This window comes from Camellia sinensis, chromosome 5, assembly GCF_055761805.1.
Source record: "Camellia sinensis isolate YWXY chromosome 5, ASM5576180v1, whole genome shotgun sequence".
Taxonomy (NCBI): domain Eukaryota; kingdom Viridiplantae; phylum Streptophyta; class Magnoliopsida; order Ericales; family Theaceae; genus Camellia; species Camellia sinensis.
The window spans coordinates 27,730,429-27,751,017 of NC_138965.1; positions in this window are offsets into that span (position 1 = coordinate 27,730,429).

Sequence of the window (20,589 nt, forward strand, 5' to 3'; positions counted from 1 at the left end):
GTACAGCCGCAAACAAGTTGAGCCGAATTTTAATATGTTTGAACTTATTTATTAATATTTTCATAAGTATGAACTCAATAAAAATTCAAGGAACCAAACTCGAGCCGAGTTGATTTAAGCTTGACTCGAACTCAACTCTGCTTACGAGTCTTAATGAGTCAAAAAAATTATAGATTCATATCTGCGTATGAGACTAAAGTTATAATTGAAATTTTGATTATACATTCATATATACAATACATATAAACATACTATTAAAAAAATAAATTAATATCTTACCAAAATAATAATATTTATCACTATTATTATATAAATGTATTGTTTATAATGAGCTATTATTTACATATAAATCAATTTAACTATTATTTACATTTATATTATTTAAAATATAAATAAAATATTTATCCTATTTTTTATACATATTTTTACATTATTTAATATATAAATAATATATTTATTCTATTATTTAAATAAATGTTCAATGAGCCAGCTAACTAGCCAAACTAACAAGTCGAGTTTTAGTATATTTGAACTTGTTTATTAAAATTTTAACGACCTCAAGTTTGAACTTGAACACAATAAAAATTTAATGAACCAAGTTCGAACGAGCTATTATTGAGCCAAACTCGAGCTTGTTCATAAACAATTCTATTCATTTGCAACCCTAGTTAAGAGTAGGTGTAACGCCCCCAAATAAATGATACAAAGTAAATTTGATTAACCTTTTTCAATTAAAGCAATCTCAACTTAATTAATCAAATCTCTATGTTCATATTTTAGTTCATATGAGAGATTTACAAAGAGGTCCACATGCAATACATATTCAGTCTTCTTGAATGATGAATTCATAGCATGTGCAAAAATTAAGACAAAAGGAATAACATAAAAGAATGCTCCAAGGGGTCCAAGTCGTAAGGCTTCAGTCCGGTTATACAAAAGATAGTTATCCAAAAATTCACACATGTAAAGCCTTGACTGGTCAAAATATACAACAAAAATAAAAGAGCCTCGTGCTCTGAAAACACATTCAGTGAAATCACCACATCCTTTCATGCACAAATACACTAAGGGTGAGCACAAAGCCTGGTAGAAAGATCTTAACAAAGTACATATATGTTTACGCTATAGCGATTTCGGTTTTGACCCGATCCTTACTATAATCTGGATACAGGATTCTTGGTTTTGCACTGTTGAATATGTTTTGCTTCTCTTCTTTTCCCTTAAACCTGGCTTCGGGATGTTTTGGTTGTGTTTGGAACAGGTTGGTTGTTCGTTTTCCCAACTCTTGTTGCCTAGAATTTTTCTCTTTTGCTCGAGCGGCACTTCTTGCGCTCGAGTGGGCTTTGCAAACTCTCAGTACTTTTACAGGTCTACAGAAATACTGGGAAAGTGTATTCTACGCTCGAGCAGTGTCTTTTACACTCGAGCGGGTGTGTGTTTGAGCAACCATTCTTGCACTCAAGCGATGTTCTTCTATCTGCAAAACTACTGGACGTGTGTATTCTGCGCTCGAGCGGAACGAATTGTTGTGTCTGACCCTTGAGCGTCAACTCTTGCGCTCGAGTGGACTGTGCATATATCAATTCGCAGCAGCCTCATTTTTGTTCACTTTTTCATCTCTTTCTCTCTTAAAACCTTAGATTTACTCACTCGCACTCTAAAACTCACACTCTCTCTACATTTTAACCTACATCCATTGGGTTTTCTACCCTAGTGTCTTTGAGAAAAAGTTAGAGCATTCCAAGAGCTTCGTTTTGATCCGATTGAAACTTGGTTTCGGCGTTGTTAAAGGTTCCACCTTGCTTTGTTCATCTTCTAACTTTGAGGTAGGGATTTTCTACACTTTCATATGATTTTTAACTTAGTTATGAGTTGTTATGTATAAGTGGTGGAATTTAGGTTACTATGAATAAACCTAGGATTTGTGTATTAAATCAAAAGAGGGGTTTTTAAGTGAATGAGTTATAAATGGTTATGAGGTTGAATATGAGGTTATATTGTGGCAAAATAATTGATTTTGGCATTTGAGTTGATATTTGGGAAAGAGGAAGTTTGCCCTTAAATGTTTCAAATATTTATTTTATATAAATAAATGGAATTGGGATTGGAAATGTGAATTGAATAGATGTTGACATAAATGGTGGAGAAGATTATGTATTACCACCCACCTATGAAATTTTAAATAAATTATCTATCTTAAGATTGAATATCTGTTTAGAAATATCTGTATTGGGTTATCGGTAGAGGATAGCTATGATTGTTGTAGAATTTGCATGAGGATTAGGTAAATTGAAACTAATTCCTTATTGGTTGTCATTGAATATGACCGTGTTTTTATACATTGTATATGTATGTTATTTGAGAGGAGAAATGAGATGCACTCCATGTTAGGAGGAGAAAGGGATGAACTCCATTAAATTAAATTGGCCTGTGTGTCTTGGGTGCAAGTCTTGAAAACCGTACGTATACATGGGTGCCGATCCTGCGGATGAAATTTTCGTAAAATGGCAAATTGAAGTGTTTGTTTGTAATGGTTATGTGGTAAGAAAACCACTGAGTTGTAATCTCAGTTGGGTTGTCTGGATAACAATGGATATGACTCATGAATTAAGGAGATATGAAGTGACATGAAACGAATTGATATAAAATGGATTGGGATATAATATTTGCCATAATATGGTTTTGGAAAAAGAGTTGTAAATGATTTTATCTTTGAGCATTGGTCACATGCATCATGTTTACGACTTTGTTAAAGTTCATATATTGTGTTAGATTATTTTTACTGGGCTTTGGCTCACCCTATTTGAGAAAAGCTATTTTCAAGTGTCGGTGATATGTCTCCACCAAGACAGTAGCTTGGAGGGATTGGGAGCAAGAGCTTTTATTTTGTTGTATCTACTTTGTATAGACTAGAACTTTAAATTGTGTTGAGCTAGGCTCACTTTTGTTGTTACCAAGCAACGACTTGGAAAGATGTAAGCCATTAGGGCAAATGATGATCTATGTAGCTTCTATTCTTTCTTATTTTTGTCTCCCATGTATATTAAACTCTGATGAATGAAGGTATGCTAATTCAATTATATTTCTGCTTGTGAGATGCGTTTGTTGTATTTATTATGGGTGTGTGACATAAGCAGTCTTACAATATGTATGCCACACAATGTCATGCTCCAAAATTCCATATGTTTATTCTTTTTCAAAACCACATGTAATGTTCATTTCAAAAATACATTATTTCAGTAAACTCATAATACACAGTGGGATGGTAAATACGATTCAGGTAATCCCTAAGCTAGTGTCTGCAAGTAGGCATATCAAGCACTACCAATCCCCACTTTTTATCAACTCCTAACCGAAAGGCACATGGTACCTTCTCTGTACGTGTTTTCTGTAACACCTCGAAATAAACACAATATACTTATCTCATAACAACTAATAAATAACAACATAAATGAAATGATAAGCTTTTATTAATCAAAGTTTGACATACAAAAGGTGACTCATGCGATATACATTTACAAACAGTACATCCTAAATTTACAACATGTGTTACAAGATAGTGAAAAGAAATAAAAGCTAAACAGATAACTATATGCCCTAATGACTTACATCTTTCCAAGTCAATGCTTGGGTACATCAAAGTGAGTCTTAAGCTCAATAGAGGTAAATCCCTAGACTTGTGCAAAATTAAATACAAAATAACAATGATGAGCCTTCAGCTCCATAGTCCTCTCAAGCTAAGTCCTTGGTGGAGGCATATCTGTAACATCCCTCATCACTGTTTACCGATTAACCACTGATTACTGCTAAACTGAGACTGATTATGATTGGTAACTGAATTGATTGAACTACTGAATTGACTGACTAAAATCTGGAACTGAATTGATTAAGTATATCTGTTTAATTGTATGTCTATCTGTTGACTGTTTGATTATCTGTTCATGCCTTTGTGTTTAAATTGCGAATTGAAGGCCTTATCGGTGGCCGAATCTGAAATTGATTGATGATTAGTGTTTCATGATCAGTAAAATTTATGTGATTTAATGGTGTAATTATCTGAAAATCGATTTGGTATGATTAAATTAGGCTAAATGGTGTTAAATTGCATAGTTTGACTTAATTACATTAGTGCCACTTAGTGGCCACTACCTTATACATTTTGAGACTTGTATACATTGAACCAAAACATTTCCTCAGCCTTATTTGAGAGCTCTAGCCGACCAAGAGAGAGTGAAAGTGAGAGTAGTGAATTCAACATAGAGATTTGGCTTGAATCTTGAGGAATTGAAAGCTTAAGTGCATAATTGAGCCTCTAGACTTGTAATTGCGGAACCTAGGTATGAATTTCCTTCTCTTAATTGTGTATTTAAGTTCCTTCTAGCATGGATCATGGTAGATTAAAGAGTTAAGTCATGAATTGGTTCAAAATTGTTGAATTGGAGCTTAAGTGTTGCATGCATGTATATATATTGAAGTTTTGAGGTTGTAGTCCATAATTCCTGACATGCATGTCCATGTTTTGAGTGTAGACCATGATTTCATCTTGTCTTTGAAGATATTGACTCGTTAGAGCATGAAATTGAAGCTTTGAAATGGTTTAAATTCATGCATGTTATATTTGAATTATGTTTATGAAAATTGGTTTCAAATTGAGTTGAATTGATCTTCCTTTTGGGCCTTGATTTTACAAATTGAGCTTTGAATCATGTTATTCTATGTATTTACAAATGTTTTCCAGGAAAAGGGCCCAAAGGAATTGGTTTTAACGCATTTGAACTTGGTTTGAGCTTGGAAGTTCAAATCTGGAAATTCCAGATTTTGAACTCACGCTCGAGCGGGGTGACTGGCGCTCGAGCGTGAAATTCATGCTCCCAGTACTTTGCACTGTTTTGATGTCCGCTCGAGTGGAATAATTAACGCTCGAGCTGGACATTGTGTCTCATGCTCGAACGGGTGTCGAGCGCCCAATCGAGCGTGATTTTTACCTATCCAGCACTTTTGACTGTTTTGCAGAATGCTCGAGCAGATAAGTCTACGCTCGAGGGGAAACCTTTGTCTGCATGTCCACTTGAGCGGAGTAACCTACGCTCGAGCGTGACCCCTGTTTTCTAAAAATTCTGAAAATGCTTTTAAAGTGCATCTTTGCATCCTCATCTCACCCTAGGCATTATTAGGCCTAGTTTAAGGCATCTTAATGAGGATATAGATGTAGAACACACCGAGGCAAATTAGGGATTAAGTTATTATTTTTTCCCAACTAGTGTGTGTTCAATCTGTAACTATGTAGGGTTAGCGACTGGGGACGTGCTCTAGCTTTACTGTAGCCCAGAACTCTTTGAGTAACAACTGTGTAAAGATATGTTCAAAATGATTATCTTCTGAACAATTGAACTGTACTGTTTTCTGAACTGATACTGTTAATTGAATGAATGTATGTCCTATATTCTGAATTGTATTGTGGCATCCTTAGCAACTACTATTTACTGTTACTGTTACAGAGATCTCTGTCGGTTCCCTTGTTGGAACCACTACTGTTTACTGATTGATGGCCATCATTTACTGTTCGGTCTTTTAAGACCTACTGTTTACTGTACTGTTATGCTAATGGATGTACCACATATGACTGAATGACTGATATACTGAATTAACGAACTGTTTTCATTATTGTAAGGACATTCATTCTTAACCTCTTTACGTATTATGTTATTCACTGGGCTTTAGCTCACTGCTCATATATGTATCTAGGTGTACAGGCACCAGACCGTGGTTAGAAGCGTCGGGGTAAACTCCAGTTTTGTCAAGCCAACCACTGTGCCTCACTGCGAGGTTCTGAGCCTGTCAAGCTAAGGCTATGGGGTGTTTTAGTTTCCCCCTTCTGTTCTGTTTTGTAAATTATAGACTGTTACCGTACTGTTTAATAGGGATTAGGTCCCTGAACTGAATGATTGTATATATGTACATATTGTTTTGTCACTGACTGCATATATGTATGAAAAAGTCTTTTGCATACAGACTGTCACAGCTCATTGGACATTGTTTACTTACTGTATTGGCTTCTGCCAGGCCCCTGTACTCTGTTTTACTGTATTACTGTTAAGCAGGCCTTCGTTAATCTCGGATTACTGGCCGGTTACGGTGCTAAACCCATAGGGACGGGTTTGGGTCGTGAAAATATCACCAGTACTTGAAAATGGTTTTTCCACATAGGGTAAGCCAAAGCCCAGTAAAAATACTACAACACAATGTATGAGTCTTAACAAAGCCATAAGGTGAATGTATATGCATTGCACATACCAAAACGTTTTACATTTCTTTCCAAAATCATGCCATGTTAAGTTTAAATCACAATTCATCAAATCATCTCTTCTACAATAGTAAACAGGGTAGTGAAGTACAACTTTGGGAATATCAACAAGTACAACCTTTCAAGAATATTTCTTTCGTGGGAAACCATCAAATGAGACCCATGTAAACGTAGTCTATGCAAGCACTACTATTGCCATTTTGCGCAGCTTTCGAGACTTTCACCCTGGACACATAAACCAACTTAACTTTGGTGTTATACACTTACTTCCCAAATTCACCCCCCTTTCTCAAAATCATATACATTTTCAATTTATTAATCAGTATGCAACAATACTCAATACAGAATGGATGAGAATTTAGTTTTAGTTCACCTAATTCTTATGTAATTTCTATAACAATTATAGATATCATCCACCAAAAGTCCAAAACAAATATCTCTAATAGATAAATAATTTTCTATTAAGGATACACTTTTCCAAAATCTCAATGAGAGTGATAATACATATCTAACTCCACCCTCATCATTACCATCATTTCAATTTCACAATTCCTAATATCAACTCCATGTTTTTTTTCACGATCTCAACATTTACATTTTAAGGCAGAACCCCTTTCTCTTTGAAAATTTATTTCAATGCAAGAAATATCTCATTTCAACATATATCAACCCCAAATTCATAATCACAACCTTTTCAAGAAACCATTTTGAAAACCCATATTTTACATTTTGATTTCAAACCCTAGGTTTTTGCCAAAAACTCCTAAACCACTATAATCTTTGAAATAAAAAATAGTAAAGGTAAAACCCATACTAGAATGTGGAGAATCCCTACCTCGAAGCTAGAAGACTAAGGAGAGAGTGGAGAAACCTCAAAGATGCCGAAATCCACTTTTGTTCGGATGAAAAGAGAGCCCACGAAATGTTCTACCTTTTTAACAAAGGGAGTAGGGTAAAAAAACCACCAGATCTTGGTGTTTTTGTAAAGAGAAGGTAAGTTTTAGAGAGAGGGTGTCTAGATCTAAGGTTTTTGGAATCTTTAGAGAGAGAGTGAAATGAAAAAGTGACCCAAAAATGTGGTTCTGTGATTTGATATATGCATAGACTGCTCGAACGTAAGAAATGACGTTCAAGCGTACAAACACAAAAGATGTGACTGCTCGAGCGAGCTTGAGCGCAAGAAGTTGTCGCTCGAGTGTGAATTACAAACTCTCAGTAGTTTTACAAATAGAGGACCAACGCTCGAGCGCAATAAAGGCCGCTCAAGCCAAGACAGCTCGAGCACAAGAAATATCGCTCGAGCATAGAATTCCACTTCCTAGTACTTTTGTAGACTTGCAAAAGTATTGAGAGTTCACAAAGACCACTCGAGCGCAAGAAATGACGCTCGAGCGTAGGAGTAAAATTCTGGACAACAAGAGTTTGAAAAACCAACTACCAACTTGTTCCAAACGCAATCAACACACCCCAAAGACCAAACTCAAAGAGAGATAAGCGGAAACAAGATATGAATAATTACATAAGACAATGAAACCCGGATCCAAAACATATAATGGGTCAGGTCTAAACCAAAAACGCTATATTTTCGGTCTTTTACCCTGAACACTCAGGCTAACTTAAATAATACCAATCTATGCTCCATATCCAGACTTACCATTACCCCAAAGCCTTTTCAAGATCATTAATTGTTTTCTTAAAATAATGTGGGGATATATTTTCTAAGTACCAGCACGTGGCCAAGATGACGCCGATGTGACAGCCGAGGTACCACGTGTCCTGGTCGTGATGCCGAAATGATCTCGGCTAGACCGAGGTTATCTTCGAAGATATCGGAATCTGAGTTAAGCGGATAAGGGACAAGAGTCCTAGAATGAGGAAGGACCTCAGCCTAGATAAGGATAAAGCTCTTAGGGAGTTTATCTTTATCCATTAAAGAGTCCAAGATAAGTACTGAGCTAAAGTCCATTGAAGTTAGGCTTCTATTGAGACTAAGATTGGGTTAACTATAAAAGAGGGGCATCCCCATGAGTCTAAGGTACGAAATTTGTACTATGAATAGTGAATTAAGCACATTTTTATCTTTGAGAGATAACTGACTTGATCGTCGGAGTGCCCCCGGGTGGACGAACCACCGTCGAAATCTCTTCTTTCTATTACAGGTCATTCAGGCGCCATCTATTCTTCCAGTGCTCTCCAGTTGAATACTGAGTTGGCAGTGTGGTCAGAAATTCATTCACACAATTTGGCGCTGTCTGTGGGAAAGAAAGGAGAATAGATGGCCAACAACGGACAGAGAGAGAAGGTTGGGGACGACACTCCTACTAGGAGTGGAAGACCTATTGACCTTGACATCGAAGGAGACAACTGCAACGAAAAGACTTATGATAAGAATCACGAAGGAAATGACGTCGGCTAGGAGGACGACGTACCGAAGAAATCAGACCAAAACGAGTATTATAAGGAGAATAACCTCCAGGTATGGAAAGATTGATGCCTACGGAGGGACGAAGAGATGAAGGGGATGGCAAATAAATTGGCAGACCTTCAATCGTTCGTCAATTTCATGATGCAAAATAACGTCATGCAGCCACCATTCCCGCTGCAGGACACACGGATTCTAGCGGCCAATGCCCAAAAGGAAGGGCAGAAAACAATCCCTGTAGCCCTACAGCACACCAGGAGTGAAAAACACTCTCACCGGCCTTCAAGGGAGGTCGGGCGAGGAGAGTTGAGAATGGGAGAATCTCGAAGAGCACACCGCACCAAAGAAGCAGATCCCAGAGAACATCGGCATGTTCAAAGGCAGGAGTTGTGCTTTGATGCAACCAATGGAGAAAGGTTGAAAAGGACTCACAACGAAGCTGAGAGTAGTGCACCTAAAAGGCTGAAATCAGGAGATAGCCGAACTCCTGGGCGGACCAAAGAGGACTTGAGAGATTACCTCAAGATAAAGCAACAAAATGCCGAGGTAACTTCCCTTGTTAAGCCGAGAACACCATTCTTGGTGGCGTTAGACAAATTTAAGGCCCCAAAAAGATTCAGTATACCGAGGTTCCAGATATATACGATGGTAAGTCGGACCCTAACTTTCACGTCGGTTTATACCTGAACTCGATGGCATTATACACTGGGAACAATCCGTTGCTTTGCAAGGTATTCCCCTCATCCTTCGGAAAAATTGCATCAAATTGGTTTCATAAATTGCCAAAAGAAAGTGTGAAGACCTAGGAAGGCCTGACCGAGGTGTTCGTGGCCAGGTTCGTAACAAACAAACTACAGCCATTAAGGGTAGACGCCCTGATGACTCTGATGATCAGTGAGGATGAAGGCCTTAGGGCCTACGCAAAAAGGTATTATGAGGTGTTCAACTAAATACCCGAGTGCAACCAAAAGGTGGCGGTCGTGTCTTTCGAGAATGGCCTAAAAGATGATTGTGCACTACGAAAGTCATTGGAAAAGACATTGCCAAAAAGCAAGGAGAAGCTCATGGTCAGAATTGAGAAATATGCCAAAGCCGAGGAAGACACGCCTGGGATTAAGGCGACAAAGCAAGAGAAAGGAAATGGCTTGGCGAAGCGAGGCCGAGGTAGCAACGGATCCAACAAACAAGAGATAGGACTGAGAACTGCACAGGTAGTCACAACTGTATTCCGGATCCCAATTCACAAAGTCCTGGATAAAATCCAAACCCAACCCTACTTCAGAGCACTAGTAAGGGTACCAGGAGAGTTTATGGGAAGAAGCCTTGGAAAGCATTGTGCTTACCATAATGAAGACGGGCATTTGACTCAGGGTTGTAGAGCCCTGAAGTCACACCTAGAAGACCTGGTAAGGCAAGGCCATTTGAGGGACCTTGTAGACGAGGCCAGGACGAGGGAAGAGCAGGCAAGACTGCCTCAGGCACCAGCGACTCCACCTCCCCCAGCACAACAACCATAGGAAGGCGGACCTCGGGTAATTAATGTAATTCACTCGAAGGTCAACGAAAATGAAATTCGGGGGGAGACCCAGAAGGTAAAACACTTGCAGCACGTGTACCAGGTTCGGCAGAAAAGACCTCGAGCTGAGGAGTGCAGGGATCAATGGTGTCCTTCACTGAAGTTGACCTGGAGATGGTCCAACATCCGCACAACGATGCCTTGGTAGTATCCCTCTAGGTTGGGGAGTGCCAAGTGAAGCGCATCCTAATCGACCAAGGCAGCTCTTGTGACATCATGTATGTCAAGTGTTACAAGGAGCTTGGCCTTCACCCAGATGATATGGAGCAGTCCAACAGCCCAATGGTCGGGTTCAACGGAACACCGACGTGGCCACTGGGAGCAACAAACCTAAAGGTGTAGGTTGGCACCAAGAGGGAGAAGACAAAATTCACCATAATCGACACACCATCCCCCTACAATGCTATACTGGGGAGGCCATGGCTGCATGCAATGGGGGTTGTACCCTCAACACTACATCAGCTATTGTGGTTCCCAACAGAGCATGGGATAGAGGAGGTCGGAGGGGATCAGCTGCAGGCAAAGAACTGCTCCATGGTAGCAATGAAATCTACCTGCAGCATACGAGAACCAGAAACAGTAGAGATCGAAGATGAGGATGTGGAAGTCCTAGATGACATCGGCAAGGAGCTAGCCGAGAAAAGTGAAGAAGCCCTAAAGAAAATCCTCGTCCAACAGGAAGATGAAGAACGCTTCTTCCTTCTCGACTCGGGCTTAGCCGAAGAAAAGGAAAAAGAACTGGAGGCTTTCTTGAGAGCAAACATCGAAGTGCTTGCCTGGACGCCTTACGAAATGCCAGGCATTGACCCTGAGGTCACTTGCCATAAACTAAACGTAGACAGGTCGACCAAACTTGTAATATAACGAACAAGAAGACTGACGTTAATGCATGTTGAGGTAGTGGAGGAAGAAGTGGACAGACTTCTGGAGGCCAGAGCCATTCGAGAGGTAAATTACCCGACATGGCTATCAAACACAGTGGTGGTAAAGAAAAAGAATGGTAAATGGAGGGTCTGCGTGGACTTTACCAGCCTAAACAAGGCCTGTCCCAAAGACGGTTTTCCTTTACCCAAGATTGACCAACTGGTAGATGCCACTTCAGGGCATGGAAGGATGAGTTTCCTGGATGCCTACAGGGGGTACCATCAGATAGCCATGTACAACCCAGACGAGGAGAAGACTGCGTTTATCACCCCAATAGGGCTGTATTGCTACAGAGTGATGCCTTTTGGGTTGAAAAACGCAAGAGCAACTTACTAGAGATTGGTACAAGATGTTCAGCCACCTGATTGGCCGAACAGTAGAAGTTTACATCGATGACATGGTCATGAAGACCAAAGAACTTGAGGGTCATCTGGCTGACCTAAAAGCAGTCTTTGATATCCTTAAAACATATCGTCTCCGACTTAATGCATCGAAGTGCGCATTTGGAGTTGGATCTGGTAAGTTCTTGGGATACCTGGTGACTAGAAGGGGCATTGAGGCCAGCCCAGACCAGATCAAGGCTATCCTGGAGTTGAAGAGCCCGACATCGACAAAACAGGTGTAGATGCTGACTAGAAGGGCTGCAGCCCTGAATAGGTTCATAATCAAAAGCTCAGACAAGTGCAAACCTTTCTTCAGCTTAGTGAAGAAAGCGACAGACTTCTTATTGACTGAGGAGTGCGAAGTTGCCCTGGCCGACTTGAAGAAGTATTTGACCATGGCTCCAGTTCTCTCAAATCCAGAACCTGGAGAGGAGCTGTTCCTGTACTTAGCAGTTTCAGAACATGCGATAAGCGCAGTGGTAATCCGAGAAGAAAAAAGGGGAACGAAGGGCTGTTTACTATGTAAGCAAAACCTTGGCTGATGCAGAAACCAGGTATTTATCCTTAGAAAAGTTAACGTTGGCCTTAGTAATGGCTTCAAAGAAGCTGAACCATTACTTTCAATCCCATAAAATTGTGGTGCTAACTGAACATTCTTTAAAGTCCCTGTTATAGCAGGGAGATCTGACAGGCAGAATAGCCAGATGAGTAGTGGCCTTGGGCCAGTATGACCTGGAATACAGACCTAGAACAGCAATCAAAGGTCATGTTTTGGCTGACTTCGTGGCCGAGTTCACGCCAGGATCCATCATACATCGGGCTCCATTGAGCCGAAGTGAACGATGTCTATGCAAGCAAAGAGGAGCCCAGCTGAGAGCAATAGAACAAAGAAAGGAAGAAAAACTCAAGCCCTGCAGCATTAACATCGGTGACTCCTTTCGACTGTTTGTTGATGGGAGTTCAAACCGACAAGGAGCGGAGGCAGGAGTAGTACTGGTATCTCCAGATGGACAAATACTAGAACAATCCATTCATTTGGGGTTCAAGGCCTCAAACAATGAAGCAGAGTATGAAGCACTGATTGCAGTACTGAAACTGGTAGTAACAGTAGAAGCAGATGAGGTGATAGTCTTCTGTGACTCCCAACTTATAGTCAACCAAACAACGGGCGAGTTTGCAGCTCGAGATGAGAGGATGTCGGCCTACGCAAAAGAGGTCAGCAGGTTGGTGGCCTTCTTTTAGAATTACCGACTACAGCAGGTTAGTTGAGATGATAACAGTCACGCGGATGCCCTAGCCAACCTGACCAATGCAATACAACCTGGAATGGCAAGGACGATAATGGTTGACTACTTGTCGGCCCAAGCATCGAACCACTGACCACAGAGCGTGAAGCAATGTGTGTGGACATGGGACCAAGCTAGATGAATGCAATAGTGGCATTGAAAGAAGGAAAATTGCCAGATGATCACAAAAAGGCACACAAGATTAGATTGAAGTCGACAAGATTCAGTCTGACCGCAGAGGGACATCTCTACAGAAGATCCTTCACTGGACCCCTTTTGAGGTGTGTACATCCTTTACAAGTTGAAGATTTTTTATACGAAATACATGAAAGAATATGTGGAAGCCATGCTAGGGGCAGATCGCTTGCTCATAGGGCCATTACCCAAGGGTATTGGTGGCCCTACATGCAGAAAGATGTAGAAGCCTATGTCAAGAAGTGTGAAAAGTGCCAAAGATTTGCACCACTGATACACCAACCAACAGTAGACCTGAACCTAGTATCCAGTCCTTGGCCGTTCGCCCAATGGGGCATGGATCTTGTTGGAAAACTGCCCCAAGCGACTGGGCAAAATAAGTACCTACTGGTAGCAACAGATTACTTTACCAAGTGGATAGAAGCTAAACCCCTTGCCAAGATCCGAGACGTGAATGTGAAGAATTTCACGTGGAAAAATATCATCACCGGATTTGGGATCTCAAGAGCACTAATTGCAGACAATAGAACACAGTTTGACAGTAAGCTAATCAAGAGCTTCTACGCAAAATTCAAAATCAAGAATTATTTTTCCACCCCAAGTTTCCCTCAAAGCAATGGACAAGCAGAAGCATCCAACAAAGTTATCTTGGATGGGATTAAGAAGAGGCTGTAAGCAGCAAAGGGAAAGTGGGTGGATGAACTGCTAAGTGTACTCTGGGCATATCAGACTACGCCGAGAAGATCAATTGGGGAATCCTCATTTGTCATGGCTTGTGGCACAGAAGCAGTTATTTCTCTAGAAGTCGACATCCCAGGGATCAGAACCTAGGGAGTAGAGAATGGGACTAATGATGTATTATTAGCCTGAGATCTGGATCTACTAGAAAAAATAAGGGAGAGAGCTGTAATTCAGCTGGCGGCATACTAGCAGCAGCTTGCCAAGGCTTATAATAAGAAGGTTAACCCAAAAGAGTTTCAAGTCGGTGGCCTCGTCTTGAGAAAAGTCGTCGGCAACAAGAAGGATCCCAGAGAGGGCAAGCTTGGCCCGAATTGGGAGGGACCCTATAGAATCATCTCGGTATTAGGCAATGGGGCATATCGACTTGAAGATAGTGAAGGCAAAAAGTTGCCATGGCCCTGGAATACTTACAATCTGAAATTTTTTTACCATTAGACTTTCTTGTTCTTTGTTATTAGCCGAAGTAATAAATAAAGTTTTAGCTTGATTTTTCACACTTAGTTGATGATGTTTGTAGAAGACATGCGTAATGAGAACCCAAGTGGAACTTAAGTTCACATTAAGGGGCAGAAAGTCAGAAAATGGTTCCTACAATATACAGGCTAAATCAGTCTAACACTTGTTGAAATTTGTGAAAAATTTACAAGTTGAAGTTAAACCGAGATCATGTTTAACACCTGTTGAAATTTGTGAAAAATTTACAAGTTGAAATTAGACCGAGATTATGTTTAACACTTGTTGAAATTTGTAAAAAATTTACAAGTTGAAGTTAGACCGAGATCATGTTTAACACTTGTTGAAATTTGTGAAAAATTTACAAGTTGAAGTTAGACCGAGATCATGTTTAACACTTGTTGAAATTTGTAAAAAATTTACAAGTTGAAGTTAAACCGAGATCATGTTAACACTTGTTGATATTTGTGAAAAATTTACAAGTTGAAGTTGAACTGAACACTTGTTGAAATTTGTGAAAAAATTTACAAGTTAAAGGTTGTATTAAAATAAGTACTTATGTACTTGCCAATGTAAACCGTCGGTGGGTATAACCGATGTATTTCACCCCGAGAAGATTACACAGTTAAGGTGTACATCAAAGATATGCAAAATATTCTAAGTGTAAGAGTCATACAGGAGCAGTAAAAGGAAGACAAACATACAAGCACTCAAAAGAAGAAGTTGTATTTACATTCAAAAGATGGCATGTCGGCCAAATAAATCGCTTACATTGTTTCAAAAAAAAGAAGGAAAAAAAGTACAGGAAAAAGAGAAGCATCAAAACTAAGACTCTTCGGCATCTTGAGGCGGTTGGGTCTGGAGTTCAGAAGACTGTTGAAAAGACATCTCGGCGGCCTTCTCAGTCGCGAGCTCCGCATCTATTTCTTGAAGGGTTTGGTCAAGGCTCTTGTCGGCTACAGGCACGTCCGATGTCGCCTTCTCAGGAGTAGCCTCTTTGGGGACCTTGTGACAACCCTCACCTCTGATTAGTGCTAATCTATGATTGAGCATGATAAGTAACTGATAAGAATGATATTCTGAATCGATTGTATGATTGTTTTGATTGCATTTCTATCTGTTTGATTTCTAAATGAATCTATTCATGTTTTAATTTTGAACTGCGAATTGAAGGTCTTATCGGCAACTGAACCAGAAATCAATTAGTGTTATGCTAATTAGGATTTATGTGATTTTACGGTAGGTTTAATTAAAATTTTATTTGGAATGATTAAATTAGATTAAATGATGCTAAATCACATTGGTTTGAGTAAATTACACTTTTGCCACTTAGTGGCCTAATTCACCAACACTCCTTACACCTTACATTTGTTGATGCACCACTTTTATTCATCTTCTTGACCCCAAAACCGTGAGCAAGAGAGGGAGAGTAGGAGAAGTTTGGTTTCAACAAGAATTAGATTGGAAAATTAGAAGACTTGAAGAGTGATTGCAAAATTAGACTTCTATACTTGGAGTTCAAGACCTAGGTAAGGAAATCGTATTCTTAATTGTGAATTTAAGCTATTTCTTGCATGGTTCATGGAAAATTTAGAGTTTAAAGTCAAGAATTAATTTAAAGAGTTGAATTATGAGCTAATTCATGCATGCATGTACATGTTCTAGCATTTTGAAGTTGTTCTTCATGAAATTCTTACATGCAAGTTCATATTTTGGTTGTAGTCCATGAATTCACCTTGATTTTGAGCTCAATCTTACATTTGATCATAATTTGGAGCATTGGAGTCCAATAGAACTCATGCATGTTATGCTCTTGCTTAGTTCATGATAGTTTCTTTCAATTGTGTTCAATTGGCTTACCTTTGGGGCTTGATTTTATAAAATTGATCTACAAAATATGTTGTAGTATGAGTTTTCAAGTATTTTCCAGGAAATGGGCCCAAAAGGTTGAGTTTTGAAGTGTTGAATGCTTGGTTTGAGCTTGGGAGGCAAATATGGAAATTCCAGATTTTGGCTTCTACACTCGAGCGAAGGATTCCATGCTCGAGCGACTATCTTTTGTTCAGAGCTCCACTCGAGCGAAGGAAGGCTGGCTCGAGTGTAGATTACAAGCTCTCAGGTTTTCTGTGTGTGCAGATGCACGCTCGAGCGAAGGAAACTCCGCTCGAGCGAGGATTGTGTCTCACGCTCGAGCGAGCATCGAGCGAGCGTCGAGCGAAGATTTTCAACATCCAGCACTTTTTGCATTTTTACAGACCGCTCGAGCGAGGAAGTCCACACTCGAGCGACCCTTTTGTTTTGGCACGCTCGCTCGAGCATAGAAAGCCACGCTCGAGCGAGACCCCCGTTTCAGCAAAAATTTGAAAAGTGTTTTGAAGTGCATTTTGGCATCCTCATTCCATCCTAGGCATTCCTAGGCCAATTTTAAGGTATCTTAATGAGGATAATGTTATAGAACCACACCACGTAAAGTTAGGGGCTAAGTTATTGATCCCGAGTGTGTGTTCGTTCTGTTACTCTGTAGGGTTGGCATCCAAGGACGCTCGTTAGCTTGTCTATAGCCCAGTGCTCTGTGAGTAACAACGTTGTAAAGATATGTTCAATTATGATTATTTTTTGAATGATTAACTGTACTGCTTACTGAAATGTTAGTGTTCAATGAATGAATGTTTGTCCTATTTGTAAACTGTACTCGTGGCATCCATAGCAACCTACTGTTATTGTTACCGCTATTGTTACAGAGATCTCTGTCGGCCCCAATGTTGGGACCACTACTGTTCACTGTTTGATGGCCATCAACTAACTGTTCGGTCTGTTAAGACCTACTGTACTCCTTTGTTATTGGATGTACCACATATGACTTTATGTTTCCTAAATGACTGTTATGGCATGAAATATGAGCCACTGATTGAATAACTGATATAATTGACTGTTTTAATTACTGAAATGACATTTATTCTTAACCCCTTTACGCATATGTTATTCACTGGGCTTTAGCTCACTGTTTATATTTATATGTAGGTGTCTAGGCACCGGACCGATGCTAGGAGCATCAAGTTAAGCTCTCGTTTTGTCAAGCCAACCACCGTGCCTCACCTCAAGGTTCCGAGTTTGTTCAAGCTAAGGCTATTTTGGGGTGTCTCAGTTTCACCATTTCGTTTTTGATCTGTAATAAATGAATAAGTTTTGACTATATGGTTATGTTGAAGGGACTTGGTCCCTAACCTGGATGTTATGTATATGTCTGATATGTATATATGTTTTGTTTATCAACGTGACTTGTGCATAAAGTCTTTTTGGCATTCAGACTGCAACAGCTCATTGGACATCTTTTATTTACTATTTTGGCTTTCGCCAGCCCCTTTACTCTGTATTACTGTCATTACTGTTAAGCAGGCCTTCGGTAATCACGGATTACTGGCCAGTTACGGTGCTAAACCCATAGGGGCGGGTTTAGGTCGTGACAGGCCTCCTCACCCTCCTCATCCTGAGTCAAGTCTAGGACTTGCTTATTTGGAGTAGGGGACTTTGCCCCAGCAGCTTTCTTCGATTTCCTTACCAAAGCTTCCTCCTCAAACTCAGAATCGTCTTCGGATTGGCTTGAAGTAGGGGAGAATGGCAAGGGTAGGACATCGGCTTTCTTGAGAGGGGAGTCCTTGGGGACGTCAAGTTTTTTTAAAGCAGCCATCCAACCAAGGGTGAAACCCTTGTTGCTTGCCTACTTCACTTGTTTTTTATAATCCTCCTTGACGTTGTCTGCCCCCTCTGTATATGCCCTCTCATCGGCGACCTTGATCTCGGCCTCCTTTTGTGGCCAAGGAATCTTGCAGTTCTTTCTGGGCCTCAGCCATCTTGGCCTAAACCTCTTTTTTTTCGGCTATGAGGACTTTGGCGATGGTCTCTGCAGCATCCGCTTTTTCCTCGGCCTCATCTTTAGTCTTAATGGCTTCGTTGGCCTGGTTTGATAAAGTCTTCATCTTGGCCTTAGTCTTCTTAGCGGCCCTTTGCAGACTAGCAACCTCTCTAGTCTTGTCAGCCAACGCCTTCCTTGTCTCAAAAGATTGCATTGAGAATGAGTGGGCGTGTTGGATCGCCTGAAGGAAAATGGACAAAGCAGAAGTTATTAGAAAATTCTCTAAGTATGAAGGAATAAAGAAAGAAAAGTACCAAGTGTGGAAGACTTACTTGAACAGAGTGCTGGAGCATCAGAGCGAAGTTTTCGTACTCGCTCATCTCGGCGTTATGGTTGAGATCGTTTGGAAGGAGCAAAGCCGTTAAGAGGGCGACACCGACTTCAAGATCAGTCGCACTGTCGCTAGCTCTGACCGACTTGTCCTTGATAGGGATCTAGGGGGCCCAGGGGGCATCTGCTTTCAAGGGCCCCGAGGTCGTGGCAGATTCAGACCTCGGCCTCTTTGACCGAGTTGACTGGGAGGGTTCGGCCTCGGCAGGCCTCTTCTTGGGGATAGAGAGGGTCTTCTCGCTCGAAGCCAGTTTAGAAATTGGCAAGGTGTCTTCAGTATCAACCTGAGTCACCGTTGCCTTTGGATGAGCCTTCTACAGCCTTTTCTGTTTTGGCTTTGGAGGCTGAGTTGGTGCTTGTTGAGTATCGACGGAGGATGGGATGTCGGCCAAGAGGTCTTCAGTAACTCCTTTCGTGCGATCCATCTCGGTAGGGATTACAGTTCTACGACGGCGTTGGCGTTGAGATAGTGGGATCAGATATGGAGCCGAGGTTGACGGTTGCTCTGCTGGATTGGAGGTCGATCCTTGGTTTGGCCGAGATTACAAGGCTGCTGGAGGAGTTATGGCGGAAGGGGGAGAATTGCTTTTCTTTCTCTTTGGGACGTCGAGAAGCACCGACATGTAGGTCGAGATGAAGTTCAGAAGCAAAGGAGCTCTCTGCTTGTGCACTGGCAGATCTAGTAGCTTCTTCCAGTCCTTGCTGGGGAAGAAGGACTTGCGAAAGCCTTTTGGTGGCTGGGGAAGAATTGTAAAAAAGAAGAGCACAGACGTTAGAACATACAAGACGAATAAGTTTTAAACCGCTTGAAAAGTAAGTTTGTGAAAAACTTGGCCCTTAGCATTACCCTCTACAAAAATTGTTCGGCTGAGAGGGTAGAGGTGGAGGTCCTTATCTAGAGCGAACTCTCAGTTGCCCGAGACAATGAAATAATCGTCTCCAGCACCCCTGTTTGAGTCTGGGAGGTCGGCAATAAGCTTGTACTCAGTGGACCTCGCTTGAGGTAATAGACATGATCTTTTTCAGATTTCAGGCGACACATGGTGTAGCAATATTGGATATCGGCTAAAGTCACCCTAGCGTTTTCTTGTTTGGTTAAAGCTATTATACCATTGATAACTCGGTAAGAGTTAATGGCAAGCTACATCGGGTTCAATTTATAGTAATGGAGAACTTCTTGGAAAAGAGTGTCTAAAGGAAACCTAAGTCCACATTCTATAAAGGCAACAACAGGGAAGGGCATTAGGTTTTCATCGGGCATGATGGAGTCGTTTTCTCCGGCCAACCTCAGATGAACGTCGGCAGGGATGGAAAACTTTTGCCTAAAGTACTCTAACCTAGTTGGGGTATCTACCCTATGCTTCCACATACCCATGACATCGGCTTAAATGGAGGAGTTGGATTTCAGAGGGAAGCGTTCTCGAAAGGTTTGAGGGACCTCGGCTAAAACCTAAAGATATACTATGATCAGAATCTGTGGGGATTCTAAGGGGAACTCGCTTCAACTTTCCTAAAGTTTGTGGGTTCTACAAACAAATTCCCAGAACCTAGATTTATGGAAACAAAGAATGAAGGCACGAATCTGAAAAAGACACAGAAAACAGGAAATAAGAACGTGTTTCAGAATCAAGAAACAGCGATGAACTATCAAGAACAGTGGCAAAAGTGAAATAAAATTGTGAGCAGTGTGTATGTTCAAGACACGAAATGGGCAAAAGCAAAGTCATGAAATAAACATGCTCAGATACGTGATTCATAAGTCAAGAACTTGAGCAGAATGACAATGGCAACAAATAGTAAGGTAAAGCTTTTTCAAGAACTGAAACCAGGAGGAACAGTGGCTTACTAGAAAAAGTGAGGCCGGTGTGAGGATCGCCGAAGTCAGACGACGGTTGCAAAAGTGACAGAGTGGTGAAAATCACGCCAGAGGAGGTGAATAGAGCAAGTTGCAGAGCTAAGAAAGCTTGAATAATGGCAGATCTTGGAGAAAAAGTTAGAGAGAGGAAAAGCTTTAGAAACGATGGTGTAAAGTGAAAAGACGGAGAGAGGAAGGAAGTTTTGT